The sequence below is a fragment of the Camellia sinensis genome, chromosome 6 (assembly GCF_055761805.1).
Source record: "Camellia sinensis isolate YWXY chromosome 6, ASM5576180v1, whole genome shotgun sequence".
Taxonomy (NCBI): Eukaryota; Viridiplantae; Streptophyta; class Magnoliopsida; order Ericales; family Theaceae; genus Camellia; species Camellia sinensis.
In genome coordinates, this window is record NC_138966.1 from 162023944 (window position 1) to 162043812 (window position 19869).

The following is a 19869-nucleotide window of genomic DNA, read 5'->3' on the forward strand; positions in this document are numbered from 1 at the left end:
TAAAAGTACTTATATGATTACGAAAGTATGGTTTTTGAATTATTTTAATTTTCTGTAAATTACAAATATATTCCCTGAGGTTTGTTTAAAATGCAAATTGTTCCATGTAGTTTGAGAAATTATAAATATCTCCATGTCAAAATTTTTTATTTACAGAATTAATTGAAAAAGTGAAATTTCTAATTGTTCACCTGCACAATAATAAAATTATCTGAATTATTAATTGAAATAAAATTTTAACATTATTAAAAACTATTAATTAACTTGATGATTTATTAATAAAATGACCTATTTGTTATGAAATTAGAAACCTTAAGGGGCATAATATAATTTTTAGAACCACATGGAGTAATTTGTAATTTAAGTAAACCTTAGAAGGTGTGTTTGTAATTTACCCTTTAATTTTATTAATTTTGTTGTAAATTTTTTTAATTTAAATCAAATTGATCTTATTCCAGACACCCATATTACTAAGGCCTGTTTGGCAAGTGTATTTTTGGTTTTTTTTTTTGGACTATAATCCACAAAAAATAAAATTGGCTAAAATAGCTAATAAAAGAAAATATCACATCAAACTTATAATTATTTTATTTTTTCTCTCACAAAGATCACATCAAATTATAAAAAAAAAAAATCAACTGTCTTTTAAAACACAAAAATTTTAGTGTACTAAAATAGCCAACTTCCCAAACGAGGCCTAACTGAAATAATAATAAATTTCGCTTATTATTATTATTTTTTTTGGTGTCACTTTTGTTCACGATGTATAATTTTATCACTTTACCAAAGAGGAAACACTCTTAGGCTATGCTTTGTATTCTTCATCATCGTTAAGGACTTTAAAGTGATAAAATTGAAAATTTTGGTGATCAAATTGATACAGACGCATAATTTAGTGATTATAGGTATATTTTATTATAATTTTGTTAATAATTTCAATAGTCACTTTAGTCTTTTATTTTTTAATTATAACAATTAAATTCTTAAACTTTAGTTATTCTTTTAATATAATTCTTTCATCACTCATCATTTAAAATAATTGATAGAAAGTGCTCATAGGATGGCCATGTGAACAGATTTTAAGGGCATTAAAGAGAAAGGAAAAAAAAAAGCTATTTAAAAAAGTTATATTTAAATTATACATTGGATTTTTAAGGACGATACAATTGAATGTTTTGTAAAAATTCAAAGAAAGAAAAAAAATCTAGACCAAAAGTTATTGCATTTTAATGTGTTGTAATAATTTGAAAGCAGATACGTTTTACTTATTTGATAGTCCAAGGCATCACCTAGGGGTGGGCAACGGTTTATCTGATCCGCAAAAACCGCCCAACCCGCCCAATCCGCATAAAAATGAGCGGTTTCACAAATACAATGCGGGCAGATGGGATTTGAAATATGATATATTTGCGGGTTGCGGGCGGGTTGCGGGTTTAACCCGCACCCGCAAGAAACCGCCCGCACTTTATTTATTTATTTTTATCTTAACTATTGATTTTATTTCTATATCTCACCTAGATATTTTTGTCCAAAACAAAACACCCTTTATTTTTTGAACTTACTCTAGCATTATATTTGCTAATAGTGTTATATCAACTGAAACTGAATAAATACTAATCATATTATTATTGTTACATAACTGAACTTGTCTCAGATGAAATTCCTTAATGTATATGGAGTTATAGTTTAGGATTTTGAAATATATGCTTGTGTTAGTTTATGATTTGATTTAAGGTTTTGAATGATTTGTTTGTGTTACGAATTGATTTTGTTGTATTTTTAATTTTATAAGTTTTAATTCATTAATTATTAATGTTGGAGCATTTTAGAAAATGGAAAGAAAAGGGCCCAACATAAATATTTACAAAATTGGAAAAAGATAATGCTCAAAAATAATTTTTTAAAGAAAAAAATCCAATCCGCAAACCGCCCGCACATCCGCAAATCCTATTCGCACAAACCGCAAACCGCACTGCGGGCGATTGCGGATTATCTTTTCTCAAACCGCATAAATACAGATGGATCCAAATCGATCTGCAAACCATCCAAATCCGAACCGCGAACACCCTGGCATCACCTGTCAATAAGTCTTACCAATCAACAAACAATATCATCTTATTTCTCCATTATTTCGCATCACCAAACACCGTGCCCCTGATGTTCCCTATGACTCAATACAAAATTGTGGGTCCTCTTCTCTACTAATGTCAACACGACTACAAGAATTCGTAGAAATTATTTTATGGGTTAAGACGAGGCCTTATGCCCATTTAATAATATTGTCTTATTTCTCTATTACTTTTTAATTTGTAGAACCATGTAATTCTTTAGTTTTCTATTATTAATTAGATATACCGTCAATGTAAAATTTCTAAAATACATGATAATTCCTCATTAGTGTAGGGTACTCTTCTTTGTGATTTTTTTCAAAATAAATTTCTATTATTAAGATCTATGTTAGAATTATGATGACTTGGTATGTAAATCGCCTCGTTCTCTTGGGTTACGTTGAATTTACTTTCGTTAGAGTGTCGGGTCTAACTGGGAGCCTTGACTTATAGTTTGGGTTATTGTATTTGAAATCTTTTCTTAAAACTCTTATCTTTGTTTATTTCTGTGTCGAGTTTCTCATGTTTCGGAAGGTGCGAGGTTAGATCCAGAGTGTCTGGTGTTGAGCTAGAAAAGTTTCCTGGCTGGAGGGCAGAGTCATACGTGCAGAGCCTTGGGCTACGCGTGCGGGAAAGGGGCCGCACGTGCGGGAAATAGGAGAGGTCTAAGGTTGGCTACTATAATAAAGGCAGGTGCGGAAGGAAGGTGCAGGAGAGTGCCGCATGTGCGGGGAATCAGTGCCATACGTACGGGAAGCACGCTCCGCACGTGCAAAAATGGGTGCTACATTCCGCACGTGCGGAAGTCGGCTGAGTCTGAAAATTTTGCTTTTCTTCTCTTTTGGGCTGTGTGCATTTCACTTTTTACACATCTTTGTCTCTCTCTCTCTAAAAAACACGATTTCCTTTCCTTTCTCTCTAAAAACCCTATCAAAACACCATACACTCTTGATCTCTCTCAATCCATTGGAGTTTTGACCCTACATCCTTCACAAATCTTGGAGAACTAAGCTGAGGGCATCAATTTGTGCAGTGGAGATCGAGCTTTAACACCATTGATTTTGGGGGTTTCATCTCATTTTTTCTCCAAACTTGAGGTAGGGACTTTTCTTAGAGTTATATATATATTTTTGCAAGATTTTGTGGATTTTCGAAGTTTCCCTTGTTAATATTGAAAGTTGATTACTAACTCAACAATATGGGTGGTTTGAGAGTGGATTTCCTCCTAGTTTCTTTTAAAAATAATTACTTGAGGGTTTTGGATTACATTGATTGAGAAAAAGAATGTTTTTGAAGAAATCTTTTCAAATGATTTGGGTATGTATAGTAGTGGTGAGAAAACCTAGAGATTTGGGGGTTTTGAAAAGTTGTTGAGAATCCATGGATGACATTACTACTATATTATCCTTTTGTGCCAAAATGAATAAGTGAATGGAGAAATTCTCACCTCTCTCTCTCTCTCTCTCTCTCTCTCTCTCTCTCTCTCTCTTTCTCTCTCTCTCTCTCTCTATATATATATATATATATATGATGAATTTCATGAAATATGAGAAGTGGTGGTTTTGGAAGTCGTTGTACAAAGACGTGATATAGTCTTGAAATGACTAAATTGTTGAGAAATATATGAAATATGGAAATGTTGTTACTTGTCGATAGATTTAAATGAATATGTGGCCATTTTGTGAAATAGCATTGAAAGGAGAAATGAGAGTTTTGATTGTTATGGAATTATTGCTGAGATATTTGAAAATGGAGAGATGTTATATGGCATTAATAATTATTGCATTGAATATTCATTCAATTGGTTATTACACATTTGGAATTGAGTTTGGAAACTTTTGCATTGAAAAAGGGAAAGTTTGTGAATAAATTTTTTTTGGAATTGCTTTGGGATAAATACGTTAGTAAGTCCGGATAGGAAGTGTAGATGAAATTGATTAAGTTGGCCTGAGTGTCTGGGGTGAAAGACCGAAAACACGCGTGGAGGAGGTACCACTTCCCTTCCGGTTAGCATTCGGTAAAGTGGGGTTTGGTAGTGCTAGTTATTCCTACTTGAAGATACCAACCTAGGGATTACCTGAGTCGTACTTACCGCCCCTTGAGTTAAATTGATAAATTTTGAACTATTGAAATGTCTAGATATCAATAAGCAATATGGTTTTCAAAAGATGAAAATATGATTTTCTTATCAAAAACATAGCATGGCATATGCATTCCATTTTATGAGGCTTGTATAAAATGTATATACTTTGTTAAGAATTTTCTATTGGGCTTTATGCTCACCTTATGGGATTTTGGTGCAGGAAAAGACGTGGTGAACCCGCCAAACTAGGGCGTGGATGTATGTATTGAGAGCACGAGGCTCTATTTTGTTGTGACTATATTTTTGTAAGCCAAGGGCATTTGTGTAACCGAGCTTAAGCCTTGAAATTTGTAAGCCCTTGAGGGCATTTATTTATTTTTGACTAAATGTTCTACATGCTATATATTCATGTGCTAGGATTCATTGAATGTATAACCGCATGTGGAATTATTTTGTATAAACACTATGATCATGTAATGAAAAGTGTTGGGGATTATTCCAATATCTCTTAAGAGCCATGGTTATTGTTATATCCACTGTATAATTCTTTTTGGGGGCATTACAACTTGGTGTCAGAGCTAACAGGTTTGAATACTTGGGGCTTGTGGTAAGTGGTTGTTTTACAACAATGGGTTCATTTTGCATGATTAGGAGATGTTTTGTATTTTGTGACTATGTGATAGCATGTTTATATAACTAGATGGGTATGGGATTGGACTTTGGGGATGTTGTTTGCGCTTGTTAAATTCCTTGAGGTCTTATTAGAAGGGTACTTGATCAATAATCATTCTACTAAGAATTCTTGATTTTTCGTGGAACGAATTTCATCGTAAAGGCATAATCCGTATGTGTTTATGTGGCTAAGTGCTTATGTGGAGTGAAACTAGATTGTTTATATGGTAGAGAAATATATGAAATTGTTGTAGTCAAACGTGTGAGGCAAGTTGCGAACACATTTAGGATTATATGCTAAATTGTTTACTTTGTTCCTTAATTTGGATGTCAGGAAGGGGTCAAGCCTGTGGTGGTAGAGGCGGGAGACGCGGTAGGGTTCGTTAAGGTGTACATGAAGTACCGGTCCATGAGGTTTCGGTGCAAGAGAAAGGGTTCGCACAAGCCAATGCGGCCGAGCGAGTGGGTCAAGCTAACGTAGCCGAACAAGTAGGACAAGCGAAAATTCCGGGGCAAGTGGACCAAGCCACAATGAAGGCCCTAGCCCGAGAAATGGCAGGGGCTTTGAGAGAATCGATGAACATATTGAGGACGGAGAACCAAGCCCGAGAGAACGCCGTAGAGACAAGGGCTAGTTTCCTTACTAGGTAGTTTTTACGGGCCAAACCGGATGAGTTCCATGGTGGTCTCGAGTCCAAGAAAGCGAATGAGTGGCTTGAGCAAATGGTGAGGACATTTGAGATGCTTCACATTGAAGATAGTGAGCTAAGGGTGACTTTAGCGAGTTACTATCTCAAGGGGGATGTAGGCCAATGGTGGAAGTACGCCAAAGGTAGAGTGGAGCCGACATAGGAAGCATTTGTGGTTGCTTTCCAAGACAAGTATCTACTTTCCACTATTAAGGAGAGGTTGATGCAAGAATTTCCTGACCTCAAGCAACTTAATATGTCCGTGGCCGAGTTTGAGGCGGTCTTCTCTAGTTTGTCCCCGTTTGCACCGAAGTTGGTGGCAACGGAAGAGCGCCGTTGCATTGAATTTGAGAAGAAGTTGAGAACCAAGATTTTGTTCAAGGTTGCAGGGAACATGATCCGGAATTATGACCGTCTTGTGGAGGTGGCAGCGGCACATGTGGAGATTATAGTGCAAGCCGAAGAGGAAAGATTTCGAGGTTCAAGGTCTAGAGGCCAAGAGTCACAGAGAGATTACAAACCTAACAAGAAGAGCAGGAGCACCTTTTCACCCCAGTCCCAACTGCAGCAGTCTAGATCTACCTTTCCCTTGCCTAGTGCGGGCCAGGGGAAGAGAGCACCAGGTAGTTTCTCGTGTTTTAAGTGTGACCAACCGGGTCACAACGCCTTTTTATGTCCACAGAATGGGAGAGGACAGCAGATGTTGCCACCACCGAATCGACCCCTAAGTCAGTCTCAGAATAGAAGGCAAGGACCTACTTGCTATTAGTGCGGTCAGTCAGGGCATATGAAGAGAGTTTGTCCATAGTTGAGAGGCCCATCTGGCGTTTCAAGATCTAGGCAGACACAGAGCCACTAGCAGGCTCACTCAGTTTAGACTTCACGAGCTAATCAGGGAGCCGCTTTGGCTCAGTCAGTGCAGCGGGCTTATGCTCCGAGAGATAAGTAGGTTGATTAGAGGCCACAGGGGCGCGAATATGCTGTTACCACGCCAGAGCAGTTACCAGTCCTCAGTTGTGAGAGGTATTTTTGTTGTGTGTAATTCTTTGGCTAATGTGTTAATAGATACGGGTGCGTCTCATTCATTCATATCTACTACATTTACTTCTGCATTGGGGTTAGAGGTGGCACGGTTAGCGTTTCCGCTCAAAGTAGAGTCACTAGTCGGGGGTACAGTTGATTTAGACCGGGGATGTCGTGGTTGTGAGATAGAGGTTGCCGGGCGTCGACTTCCGTTTGCTTTTGTGTTGCTAGATATGTTGAGTTTTGATGTCATTTTAGGCATGGATTGGTTATCTTCGTACCAAACTGTGATTGATTTTTACTTTCAGAGAGTTTCAGTGTGCACCTCGAATGGCAATTGTTTTCATTTTCTGGGAGACTGAGCTGATAGGGTCTTGTCGTCAGTTTTTGACCCTCCTAGTAGGAGAAAACTTAGTGGCCTTCTTGCAACTCTCTTGGATAGTGAGAGTAACGGGGCCCGTGTTGAGTTGCCAAGGGTAGTGTGTGAATACTTGGATATCTTTCTCGAGGACCGTACTAGCTTGCCACCTCACCGGGAGATCGAGTTCTCCATTGACTTAGTGCTTGGCACAACACCGATTTCCATGGCCCCGTATAAATTTGCACCCGCTGAATTGCATGAGTTGAAGACTCAACTCCTAGAGCTTTTAGATAAGGGCTTCATTCGCCCTAGTACGTCGCCTTGGGGGGCACCGGGTCTCTTTGCAAAGAAGAAAGATGGATCATTGCGGTTATGTATTGATTGCCGTAAGTTGAACCGGGTTACCGTTAAGAACAAGTATCCTCTACCCAGAATAGATGATTTGTGTGACTAACTTAGAGGGTCTCGTTGCTTCTCGAAGATAGATTTGAGGTCGAGGTACCATCAATTGAGAGTCCGAAAGGAGGACATCCAGAAAACGGCCTTTTGTACGCGTTATGACCACTATGAATTCTTTGTAATGCCTTTCGGGTTGACCAATGCACCTGCTTCCTTTATGGATTTGATTAACCAATTTTTTTAAGAGTATTTGGATCACTTCGTGGTCGTCTTTATGGACGACATCTTAATTTATTCAACCTCATAGGAGGAACACGAGACTCACTTGCAGGTAGTGCTTAACTTGTTTAGGGTGCACCGATTGTATGCCAATTTGAGAAATGAGAGTTTTGGTTAACCGATGTGAAGTTTTTGGGGCACGTGGTGTCTAGAGAGGGAGTAACTGTAGACTCCTCGAAAATAGATGCCGTACAGGATTGGGGACAACCCAAAAATATTTTTGAGATCCGGAGTTTCTTGGGATTGGCGGGGTACTATCGACGTTTTGTACGGGACTTCTCTAGACTAGCCGCGCCTTTGACTAGATTGACAAGGAAGAGTGTCAAATTTGTGTGGAGTGAAGCTTGTGAAAAGTCATTCCAAGAACTTAAGACTAGGTTGACTACTGCACCGGTCTTAATAATCCCGGAAAGAGGTTTGGGCTACACCATTTGTTGTGATGCGTCTTGAGATGGGCTTGGTTGTGGCCTACGGTTTACGACAATTGAAAACTCATGAGAAGAACTATCCCACCCATGATTTGGAATTAGCAGCAGTAATTTTTCCCTTGAAAATTTGGAGGTATTATTTGTATGTCGAGAAGTTTGAGGTTTTCTCCGACCATAAGAGTCTAAAGTATTTGTTTTCTCAAAAAGACTTGAATTTACGCCAATGGAGGTGGATGAAATTTATGGAGTATTATGAGTTTGAGTTACACTATCATCTAGGAAAGGCCAATGTAGTAGCCGATGCCTTGAGTTGAAAATTCGTGAGTAGCTTGGCAAGTGTGGCCATTTGGGAATGGGTTATGCTAGATGATATCGGCAAGTTTGATTTACTTGGGTGAGTCCGGTGAGAGTGCAACCTTGTTTACTTTGAGTGCTCAACCTACCTTGATTAGTAAAGTCATAGAGGCACAACAAGGAAACCGTGAAGTGGAGTCCATCCGTGATAGAATTTTCAATGAGAAGGAAGAGAAAGGTTTGAACATTCACTCAAATCTGAGTGTGCGTTATCTAGACCGTTTGTTTGTACTAGAATCCTGGAGGGAAAAAGTACTTTGAGAGTTCCATCACTCATGCCTTGCGGTACATCCGGAAGACACCAAAATGTATCATAATCTTAGTCGTCAGTTTTGGTGGAGGGGTATGAAGCGTGATGTCGGCTTATTTGTATCGAAGTGCCTTACTTGTCAGTAAATGAAGGTCGAACACCAAAGACCAGCGATTTGCTACAGCCCTTACCAATAGCCGAGTGGAAATGGGAGCATGCTACCATGGATTTTGTAGTTGGACTTCCTTGAACACAACGAGGCAATGATGCCGTTTGGGTGATTATTGATAGGTTGACTAAGTCTACGCATTTCATTCCGATGCGCATCGGCGACTCAGTTGAACACTTGGCAGAGTTGTACATTAGAGAGATAGTTCGACTTCATGGAGTCCTAGTAACCATTGTATCGGATAGAGATCCTCATTTTACTGCCCGGTTGTGGCAAAGCCTTCAAGAGGCGCTGGGAACTAAGTTGACCTTTAGCACAACTTACCATTCTCAAACCGATGGGCAGTCGAAACGTACCATTCAGATTTTGGAGGACATGCTTAGAGCATGCGTCCTTGATTTCAAGGGGTCTTGGAAGAGGCACTTACCATTGATTGAGTTTGCCTACAACAATAGTTACTAGGCTAGCATAGAGATGGCACCATTTGAGGCCTTGTATGGCCGACTTTGTAGATCACCCGTTTGTTGGGCCGAGGTAGGTGATGCACCATTGTTGGGTCCAGCGATTATTAGAGAAAGTTTCTCTCATTCGGAAGAGGTTAGCTACGGCCCAAAGCCAACAAAAGAGTTATGCCAATAAGAGGAGACAACCTTTATCTTTCAAAGTTGGTGACCATGTGTTCCTTAAAATCTCACCAGGACGGGATTTGATGAGATTTGGTTAGAGTGATAAATTATCTCCGAGGTTCATTGGGCCTTTCGAGATATTGGAGCAAATTAGGGAAGTGGCATACCGACTAGCTTTACTACCACAACTTTCAGGCGTTCACAACGTATTCCATGTATCTATGCTTAGCAAGTATGAACCCGACCCTTCTCATGTGCTCGATTGGGTTGACTTGAAGGTAGATGAGGATGCCTCATACAAAAAGCGACCGGTTCAAATATTAGATATACGGGAGCAAGTGCTACGGGGCAAAACTATACCACAAGTAAAGGTGTTGTGGAGACACCATGGAGTTAAGGAAGCAACATGGGAACGGAAGGCGGAAGTCCGCTCCAAGTATCCGAATTTGTTTGAAAATGTTTAAGTTGTTTCCTTGATATTATTACCTAGTGTTTGAGGGAAACATATTAAAATTGTTAAATTACGTATTGTTATGTACATTGTTGTTTTAAGCATGAGATTATTGAGGGGTATTAATACTTTTATTGGAAAGCTTCATGTGTATTCTTGTCTTGGATGATTGTTGTTAATGAGGAAACCATGATGAAAATGATGAATTTTGGTTGAGAGTTAAGATTGTGATTTGAAAATGTCATAGCGTGATTTTGATCACTTGAAACCCCTTGTTTAGGTAGTTCAATTTAATTTCGGGGACGAAATTTCCTATGGTGGGGAGCTTGTGATGACCCAGTATGTAAATCGCCTCGTCCTCTTGGGTTACGTTGAATTTACTTTCGTTAGAGTGTCGGGTCTAACTAGGAGCCTTGACTTATATTTTGGGTTATTGTATTTGAAAACTTTTCTTAAAACTGTTATCCTTGTTTATTTTCATGCCAAGTTTCTCATGTTTTGAAAGGTGCAAGGTTGGATCCGGAGTGTCTGGTATTGAGCTAGAAAAGTTTCATGGCTGAAGGGCAAAGCCGCACGTGCAGGGCCTTGGGCCGCATGTACAGGAGAGGGGTCGTACGTGCGGGAAATGAAGCCGCACATGCGGGAAATAGGAGAGTTCCAAGGTTGCTACTGCAATAAAGGCAGGCACCGAAGGAAGGTGTGGAAGAGTGCCACATGTGCGAGGAATCAATGCCGCACGTGCCGGAGTCGACTGAGTCCGAAAATTTTGCTTTTCTTCTCTTTTGAGGCTGTGTGCATTTCACTTTTTACATATCTCTCTCTTTCTCTAAAAAAACACCATTTCCTCTCCATTCTCTGTAAAAAACCCCATCAAAAAACCATAAACTCTTGATCTCTCCCAATCCATTGGAGTTTTGACCCTACATCCTTCACAAATCTTGGAGAACTAAACTGAGGGCTTCAATTTATGCGGTGGAGATCGAGTTTCAACACCATTGATTTTGGGGATTTCATTTCATTTCTTCTCCAAACTCGAGGTAGGGATTTTTCGTAGAGTTATATATATATATATATATATATTTGCAAGATTTTGTGGATTTTTGAAGTTTCCCTTGTTAATATTGAAACTTGATTACTAACTCAACAATGTGGGTGGTTTGAGAGTGGATTTCCTCCTAGTTTCTTTTAAAAATAATTACTTGAGGGTTTTGGATCACATTGATTGAGAAAAAGAATGTTTTTGAAGAAATCTTTTCAAATGATTTGGCTATGTATAGTAGTGGTGAGAAGACTTAGAAATTTGGGGGTTTTGAAAAGTTGTTGAGAATCCATGGATGACATTACTATTATATCATCCTTTTGTGCCAAAATGAATAAGTGAATGGAGAATTTCTCACCTCTCTCTCTCTCTATATATATATATATATATGATGAATTTCATGAAATATGAGAAGTGGTGGTTTTGGAAGTCGTTGTACAAAGACATAATATAATCTTGAAATGACTAAATTGTTGACAAATATACGAAATACGAAAATGTTGTTACTTGTCGATAGATTTAAATGAACATGTGGCCATTTTGTGAAATAGCATTGAAAGAAGAAATGAGAGTTTTGATTGTTTTGGAATTATTGTTGAGATATTTGAAAATAGAGAGATGTTATATGGCATTGATAATTATTACATTGCATATTTATTCAATTGGTTATTACACATTTGGAAATGAGTTTGGAAACTTTTGCATTGAAAAAGGGAAAGTTTGTGAATAAATTTTTTTTGGAATTGCTTTGGGATAAATATGTTAGTAAGTCCAGATAGGAGGTGTAGATGAAATTGATTAAGTTGGACTGAGTGCCCGGGATGAAAGACTGAAAACACGCGCGGATGAGGTACCACTTCTGTTTCGGTTAGCAACCGATAAAGTGGGGTTTGGTAGTGCTAACTATGCCTACTTGCAGACACCAACCTGGGGATTACTCGAGTCGTATTTACCACCTCTTGAGTTAAATTGATAAAATTTGAACTGTTGAAATGTCTAGATATCATCGAGCAATATGGTTTTCAAAAGATGAAAACATGATTTTCTTGTCAAAAGCATAGCATGGCATATGCATTCCATTTTATGAGGCTTGTATAAAATGTATATACTTTGTTAAGAATTTCTTACTGGGCTTTATACTCACTTTATGGGATTTTGGTGCAGAAAAAGACGTGGTGAACCGCCAAACTAGGGACTGGATGTATGTATTGAGAGCACGAGGCTCTATTTTGTTGTGACTATATTTTTGTATGCCAAAGGCTATACATGTGTGGGTTTCTGTGTGGGTTCGAGAAACCATCTTTTATGTAACCGGGCTTAAGCCTTGAAATTTGTAAGCCCTTGAGGGCATTTATTTATTTTTGACTGAATGTTCTACATGCTATAGATTCATGTGCTAGAATTCATTGAATGTATAACCGCATGTGGAATTATTTCGTATAAACACTGTGATCATGTAATGAAAAGTGTTGGGGATTATTCTGGTATCTCTTAAGAGCCATGGTTATTGTTATATCCACTGTATAATTTTTTTTTTGGGCGTTACAGAAATCCTTTAAAACTAAAAATCTATTTTTGAAAGTTGAATTTATTTGCTTAGTTTCTTTTTTGGCAAATTACACCGACGGTCTCTATATTTGATCCCTTTTGTCATTTTGTTTCTTACACTTCCAATTGACTCAATTTTGATTCTTAATTTTAAATTTTGCGTCATTTTGGTCCAATTGATAATATCATTAGTATATTTTAAGAAAAATTATTACTAAATTAGTTGAGGTTAACATATTGAGTTTGATAAGTTTATAACATGCCTTTAAAAATATGGCACATGATACTTATGTACATATTTCTCATAAAAAAAATGTTAAGTGTTGTAACCAATTGGTCTAAATTGAGACAAAATTGTAAATTTAATGTCAAAATCGAGCCAATTGAAATTGCAGAGACTAAAATGACACACAAATCAAAATATATGGACTACTGTCGTAATTTGTCCTTTCTTTTTTATTATGAGAAATGATAAAAGAAAATGAAAAGAAAAAAAAAATTCCTTCACCATTTCATTCTTACTTAAATAATTTTAAAACTAAAATTCAGCATATATAGATATGCTCTGTGATAATCAAGGAGACAATAAAACGATAAAAGTACCATCTGAAATTAAGAATTTCTCCCACCATTTACTTTATATTTCATTATTATATTGTTACAAATATTTTCCATGAAACCAAACAGGGAAAGGAAACACAAAACCTAGCCCAAAGGATGGGGACAAACAAATTAAAAACAAGAGCCATGGAAACCCTTGAGTTGAATTTTATTCATAATAATAACCCATCATGGTTTTACAAAGTACCATCTTACAATTATATGAAAAGAGTAGTAGTGAACCACAAAGGGCTCAATACCACACCAAACAGTAAGATTAGGATCTTCAATTGTGAATATAACCGTGGCCCCAGGGATCATCAAAATTATTGGTTTGTTTGAGCTCCCTATCCATCTTATCTGTTTCCAACAACCCACCATTGCCATCCAAATTCCCATGTTAGGACTTTGCAAAAAAAAATTGTCAAAAATTTTATTCTAGACTTTTTTTTTTTTTTTTTTTTTTTTATAAGCGACACTCAAATTTTTCAAGTGACATAAAAATTTACAATACGCCATATCAGATAATGAATAAAAATATAATAAATAAACATTGGCAAACTCCAGCCGAATCATGCTATTGATTTTTTGAGTTTCTAAAACACCACTCGAGTTAAAGAGTGATAGGAACTCTTCCTGCACCATTTTTCCAAAAATGCTGGGAAGACTTTGTTGGAAAATTTGAATTAAATTTACTCTAATGGTTGTGTCCCTTGACATGGAAAGGTGTGTTCTTTTAAAGGGTCACAACCTTTTTAAAGAGTCATGGAGAAATCTATAATGAGAAATCTCCCTTACTTTGATTAGAATAGAGAATTCATCTTTTCTTCTTCACTTTGCATTTATTCTTCATATTTCTTAAGTCTAATTTTCCTATAAAGAGAGTACATGCACAGCGAAATTCGCTAGGTTTGCAATAGTAATGCTGCTAGTGCAAGACATTGATCGTTGTATCCTGGGAGATAGACGTCCATTGAATCCTAAGCACCGGTGGAAGGACGAATCTGTCTTAAGGAAAGAGTGTCACACACTAGACTCGATCAGGTTTTATCGATTTATGTACTATAAATTTTATCACGTTATTATGTCGATTTATTTCAATTTTGGTTTTGCCAAAAAATCGTTTATATATTTTTAAATTATATTTTTCATATAGTTTAGTACTATTTTTCTCACAGACTTTTGTTGCAACCCATTTTTTTTTCACTTTTTTATGGATTAAAAAAAAAAGGATGATTACTTGTTCATGATATTTTCAAATTTTAATTATAAAATGATACAAATATATAATATTACATATTAATATTATAAAGAATCATTAATTTGAAAATATTTTCTGCTAACTACACTAGCAAACAATTTCGCCTTATAAAAAATGATGCCGAAACCTTTTTACAAATCTTTTGTATTTCTTGATGTTATAAAAAGTTGCACATCAAATATTCAACTCTCTACCATTAACTAGCTGGAGAAAAAAAAAATAATAAAAGGGTTTGGCCTCGGTTGGGTGTGTTCCCTTCAAGGTTTTAAATTTGAAATCTCTTACATATAAATAATTTCTTAAGGCCAATCTATATAGGACTATGTCTTGGCTTTAATTGGGCTTCCGCTAGTAGACGGTAGAATTGGTTCCCCAAATTAATCAGTCAAGTATGATGAATACTACGTTATCAAAAAAAATTATTTAAAAAAACTTATAAAAAAATAGAAGAGAAAAGAAAAGAAAATTGAAGAATTTAGCAAATTAGTTTATAAAAATAATTTGTAAATAAATTTAAAATCCAAACATAACATTTAAGATTCAAGGACCGAGTCAAATTTACCTGTGACACCAGTGGTGGAATGCTCAAGTAATTCCCTTGCAGCCACTTGAAAAGCTAAAAAAATGATAAAAATCAAGAGAACATTACAAAAAACAACCAACTTCCTCAAATTCATTTTTTTGTTTTAATGATTCAGAATGGTGTTTAACCCCCCGTTTATATAACCTCCAACCCAAGTGTAGTTGCCTTTCGTTTTCAGTCAATTTAACGCGTTTCACAGCAAAGAAAATCAAAATTTTCAACTTATAGTGTGCGTTTGGGCCACAAGCAAGCCAACTGGCCACGAGTGGACGTGGACTTGGACTTCTCAGTGCAGAAAAGAGTCCCAAAAACAAAGGACAACTGCCACTGGGAGCTGAATTTCAATAATGGAAGAAAGAAGAAGAAGACGATAAAATGTTTCAAGGCCTGTTAGGCCCGTTGTAACATTTACATTCATCGATTATATTGTAAGATTATTACATTTTAAAATTTTCAATGATCTATTAATTATGAATATTTTAAGATAGGGGATGGAGAGCCTTGAAAATACTTTACCACCTGTCACTATCAATTTCATAATTAAGCACTTCAAAAATATCATTTGAAGACTTTGAATTTTCGCCTTTAAAGTAAATTATGTTTTCTAAGAACAACTCTGATTTCAATCTAAAATAAAGAAAGTAGTTCAGGTTGAAGGGGAATGATAGAGATTAGTGTGGATCCACCGACTTTATTATTGGGTAATTAGAAGTAATTTAAAACAATCATAATTTTTATAGAAATTCAAAATGATCTTTGCTGGATACAAATGAAAATTGTCACACAACTCTCACTTTTTAAAGTGTTGCCATTAAAACACAATTTTCCCTTAACTAATTCCTTGATTAAATTTTTTTATAAAATGAAATAAAAAATTTAAAAAGTGAGAAAAACCTCCTTGATTAAAGACCATTTGCAGAATTGATTTTAATAGATCTATAAATTTATTTCTTTATTATCCAAAATTTTATTGAAAAATAATTCCTCTCAAAGTATAAGATAAAAAGTAAATAATCAACATAGTTCAAACATACAATTATCACATATTACAAAATTACACATTTTTAATTATTCAAATTTAAAATCTACTGTGCCCAAGCTTGATTGTTCTTGCTCAGCATACAGTGATCACCAACCTTTTTTTCAAGCACTGGAGATGCAGCATTCATGATAGGTCGCAATTGCAGATCAACACCTAAGCACCACACAATGGAATTCAGTTCATCTTCAATTTTTTGACCAGAAGGAGGCAAAAGACGACAATCTAACACATCTTCAAGTTCTAATCTTTGATCAACCAATGATTTTAGGCTTGAAATAATTTATCCCGGATGTGATCAAGTGCCTGTTGGAAAATTGGTTTTATATAGGCTTATTTTGGACATCTTTGAGCCCAATTTTGAGTAGGCCCTAAACGTCTTTTAGGGTGGGTCTGAAGATGTGACGTGTTCCTTGCTGCATGGTAAGTCATACGATGAAGGCGGTTTATCAAAACCATTTATGAGTGAATGGGAACTTGACGTCGTTTTCGGGTTCGTTAAATAGACATTTAAAGAATTAAATGTAAGTTTCCTTGTTAGGCTTGGTCCACATTAAAACTTTAATAGAGCTTGTATATGTATATAAGCTCTTGGTGTACTAACTTGGGTTGGGCCCCAAGGAGCATCCCAAATTTGTGAAAGGGAGGAGTTATGGACAAATGGAACCTTGGCCCAAACCACCACACGCGCACCGCCATCCATCCGACCGGCCATGCCATGCGCGATTGTGGGTCGGGTCGTTTCTAATATTAATATTTTAGACAAAATTTCTTGCGGAAAAAATTAATTTTAATTCGAATTCAAAACTTTTTTGTCCTTAATATGTGCCTCATTTCAAATCCGAATTCCACAATAGTTCAATCAGTCTAAACAGTCTTCACCTGGACAGATTCAAATCTGCCAGCAGTTTTCCAACAGATAGAAACTGCCCAGCAATTATCTATTGCACCTGTTCATTCAAAAAATCCACCTGTTCAAGTTGTTTTTCAGACCTGTTCAAGTTGTTTTTCAGACCTGTTCAGGTCTATGCATAGCAGGCCATTTCCAGCAATCATTCAATCCAAAATTCTAGATCTTCCTTCTAGTTTTGCTCTCTTGCATGATATAATCTTCATATTATTTTAGGAAAATATTCAGAGAGTTTAGAACACAAGGTTTTTGTTCGACGTACAAATTGTTTGAAGTGCTACTACAATTTGTGAAGATCATTGTATCCTGGGAGATAGACACCTTTTAACCGTAAGCATTGTAGCAGGGGTGAATCTGTCTTAAGGACAGAGTGTCACACACTCGACTTGATCGTTTCAATTTTTATTCGGTTCGGTATAATAAATTTGGTACGTAATTTATTTTATTTATTTGATTTATTTCAATTTTATTTATTGTACACAGAAGCTTGTTCCAACAATCTTAAGACAGATTCGAATTATTCTGTTTATACAGAATTTTTCGTTTGTTTCCTTTTCTTTTTCTTCTTCTTACGGAAATTATTTTATGTGGTTTTACAATATAATATTCTGGTTGGAAAAATAAATAGTAGTAATATACTGTTTGACAGATAATAGTAATATACTATCTATTTTCTTTGACAACTAGTAGTAATATGCTGGTGTCATTAACAATTCAAAATATTTATTTGTGAAATTCTGTCAGAAATTAATTTTGATTTTCAGAAATTATTTATGAGTGTTCATTAATTAAAATTCTGTTTCAGTTTTTTAATTTTTGAAGTGTTACAGAAATTTAATTTTCTGTGTGGAATTAATTTGTTTAAATAAAATTTTATTTTATTTTCAAATTAATTGGAAATAAAAGTTGCATTTCTTGTTTCTTTTATTTTTCAGAATTTAATTTTCTGTGTAGAATTAATTTGTTTAAATAAAATTTTATTTTATTTTCAAATTAATTGGAAACAAAAGTTACAAATCTTGTTTCTTTTATTTTACAGAATTTAAAATTCTGTATTTATGGTTTAATTTTCTGCGTAGTATAAAATTTTAATTATAATTTTGTTTTATAATTTAGAATTCATGGCTACTAAAACTGATCAAAAATGTTCAAACCAGTACTGGTATAGTGGTTGCAATTGTGCTAACCTCCTCTCCTATTGTGACTGTGGTAGTTAATCACGATGAAAAGTCAGAGAAGTTTTCAGTAACTGGTTTTAAAAGATGGCCGAAGAAAATGCTATCTAAAGAAAGGGAAATTAAGAAGTACAAGTTTAATGACAAGTATTACATTTGTGACAAAGAGGGACTTTAGGCCAAAGATTGCCATTGCAAAGGTAAAGGCAAAGAAAGATCAAGCAAGAAGCCTGCTCCAGCCTATATGACCGAAAGAATAAAATTTCCAATAGAGATGTCATAAATCTTTCTACAGTTGTTTCCGAGGCAAACTTTGTCGGAAATCCTAGAGAGTGGTGGGTGGACGCTGGTGCTACTCGCCATATCTGTACCGACAAAAAGATGTTCACATCTTATTCTACAATGGACAACGGTAAACAACTTTTTATGGGCAACTCTTCGATTTCTAAAGTTGAAGGACAAGAAAAGATTATTTTGAAGATGACATCTGAAAAGGAACTCACTCTCAACAATGTACTGCATGTACCGGACATTCGCAAGAATCTTGTTTCTGGATCTTTGTTGAGTAAAAATGGGTTTAGGCTAGTTTTTGAAAGTGACAAGTTTGTACTTACCAAAAACAGGATGTATATAGGAAAATGTTACATGTCTGATAGCCTTTTTCAAAATGAATGTAATGACTATTGTACCTTCTGTTATAAATAAAAATACATCTTCTTCTTATTTGCTTGAGTCTTCAAATTTATGGCATGGTAGACTTGGACATGTTAATTATGAATCTTTGCATGGATTAATTAATATGGAATGTTTACCTAAATTTGATATTGATTCAAATCATAAATGTGAAATTTGCGTTGAGGCAAAATTTTTCAAAACTCCTTTCCATTCAATTAAAAGAAGTACGGAACCACTTGAATTAATTCATAGTGACATTTGTGATTTTAAATCAATTCAAACTAGAGGTGGGAAAAAGTATTTTATCACTTTTATAGATAACTATACTAGATATAGTTACGTTTATTTAATTCGAATAAAGGATAAAGTTCTAGAAACTTTCATTCAATACAAGAATGAAGTTGAAAATCAACTTGGTAAGAAAATTAAGAAACTTAGAAGTGATAAAGGTGGTGAATATGAATCACCTTTTGGTGAGTTTTGTAAAGAACATGGGATAATTCATCAAACCACCGCTCCTTACTCACCTCAGCAAAATGGAATTACTGAAAGGAAAAATAGGACTTTAAAAGAAATGATGAATGCCATGTTAATCAGTTTTGCATTACCTCAGAACTTGTGGGGGGAAGCAATACTTTCTGCTAATTATATACTTAATAAAGTATCCCGAAAAAAAAATGAATCAAACACTAGGGCTGAGCAAGGAATCCGTGAAATCCGCAGTCCGTAGTCCACGGAGTGGTTCCGAATTGAACCTTACAGTTCCAGATTAGAATCGATCCGGACCGTATACAAATAATCTATATTTTTATTATATATCCTCCCTCATAGTATTTTCTCTTATTTCATATAAAACGTAAACTCGCATAATATCTTTTTTTATTACTTTTGTTTGTTAGTTTTTAGTGTTAATTTGTAATAGTCTAAATACTTATGATGAAACCAGTTTTCTTATAGTTGTTTAAATTCTAGAACAATATGTCGCTATTATAGAAAGATATATTGCTATTGTAGAACTAATATAGCACTATGTTTATATTTTTATGAAATTAAAGTGTTATATATATATATTTTTTGTTATTTAATTATGTGAATCTGTGGTCCTAAACCAATCCAATCCGTGTTTAAATGGATTGGTTCGGATTGG

General features: G+C 35.5%; 1 long non-coding RNA gene across 1 annotated transcript; it reads right to left on the reverse strand.

Annotated features, from left to right (window-relative positions):
- Positions 1 to 13086: 13086 nt before the first annotated feature.
- Positions 13087 to 15125, reverse strand: LOC114276823 (uncharacterized). Its single transcript, XR_014333421.1, has 2 exons — positions 14903 to 15125; positions 13087 to 13439 (listed from the first exon to the last, which is right to left on the reverse strand). It is a non-coding gene; the product is annotated as an uncharacterized LOC114276823 (long non-coding RNA).
- Between the last annotated feature and the right edge of the window lie 4744 nt (positions 15126 to 19869).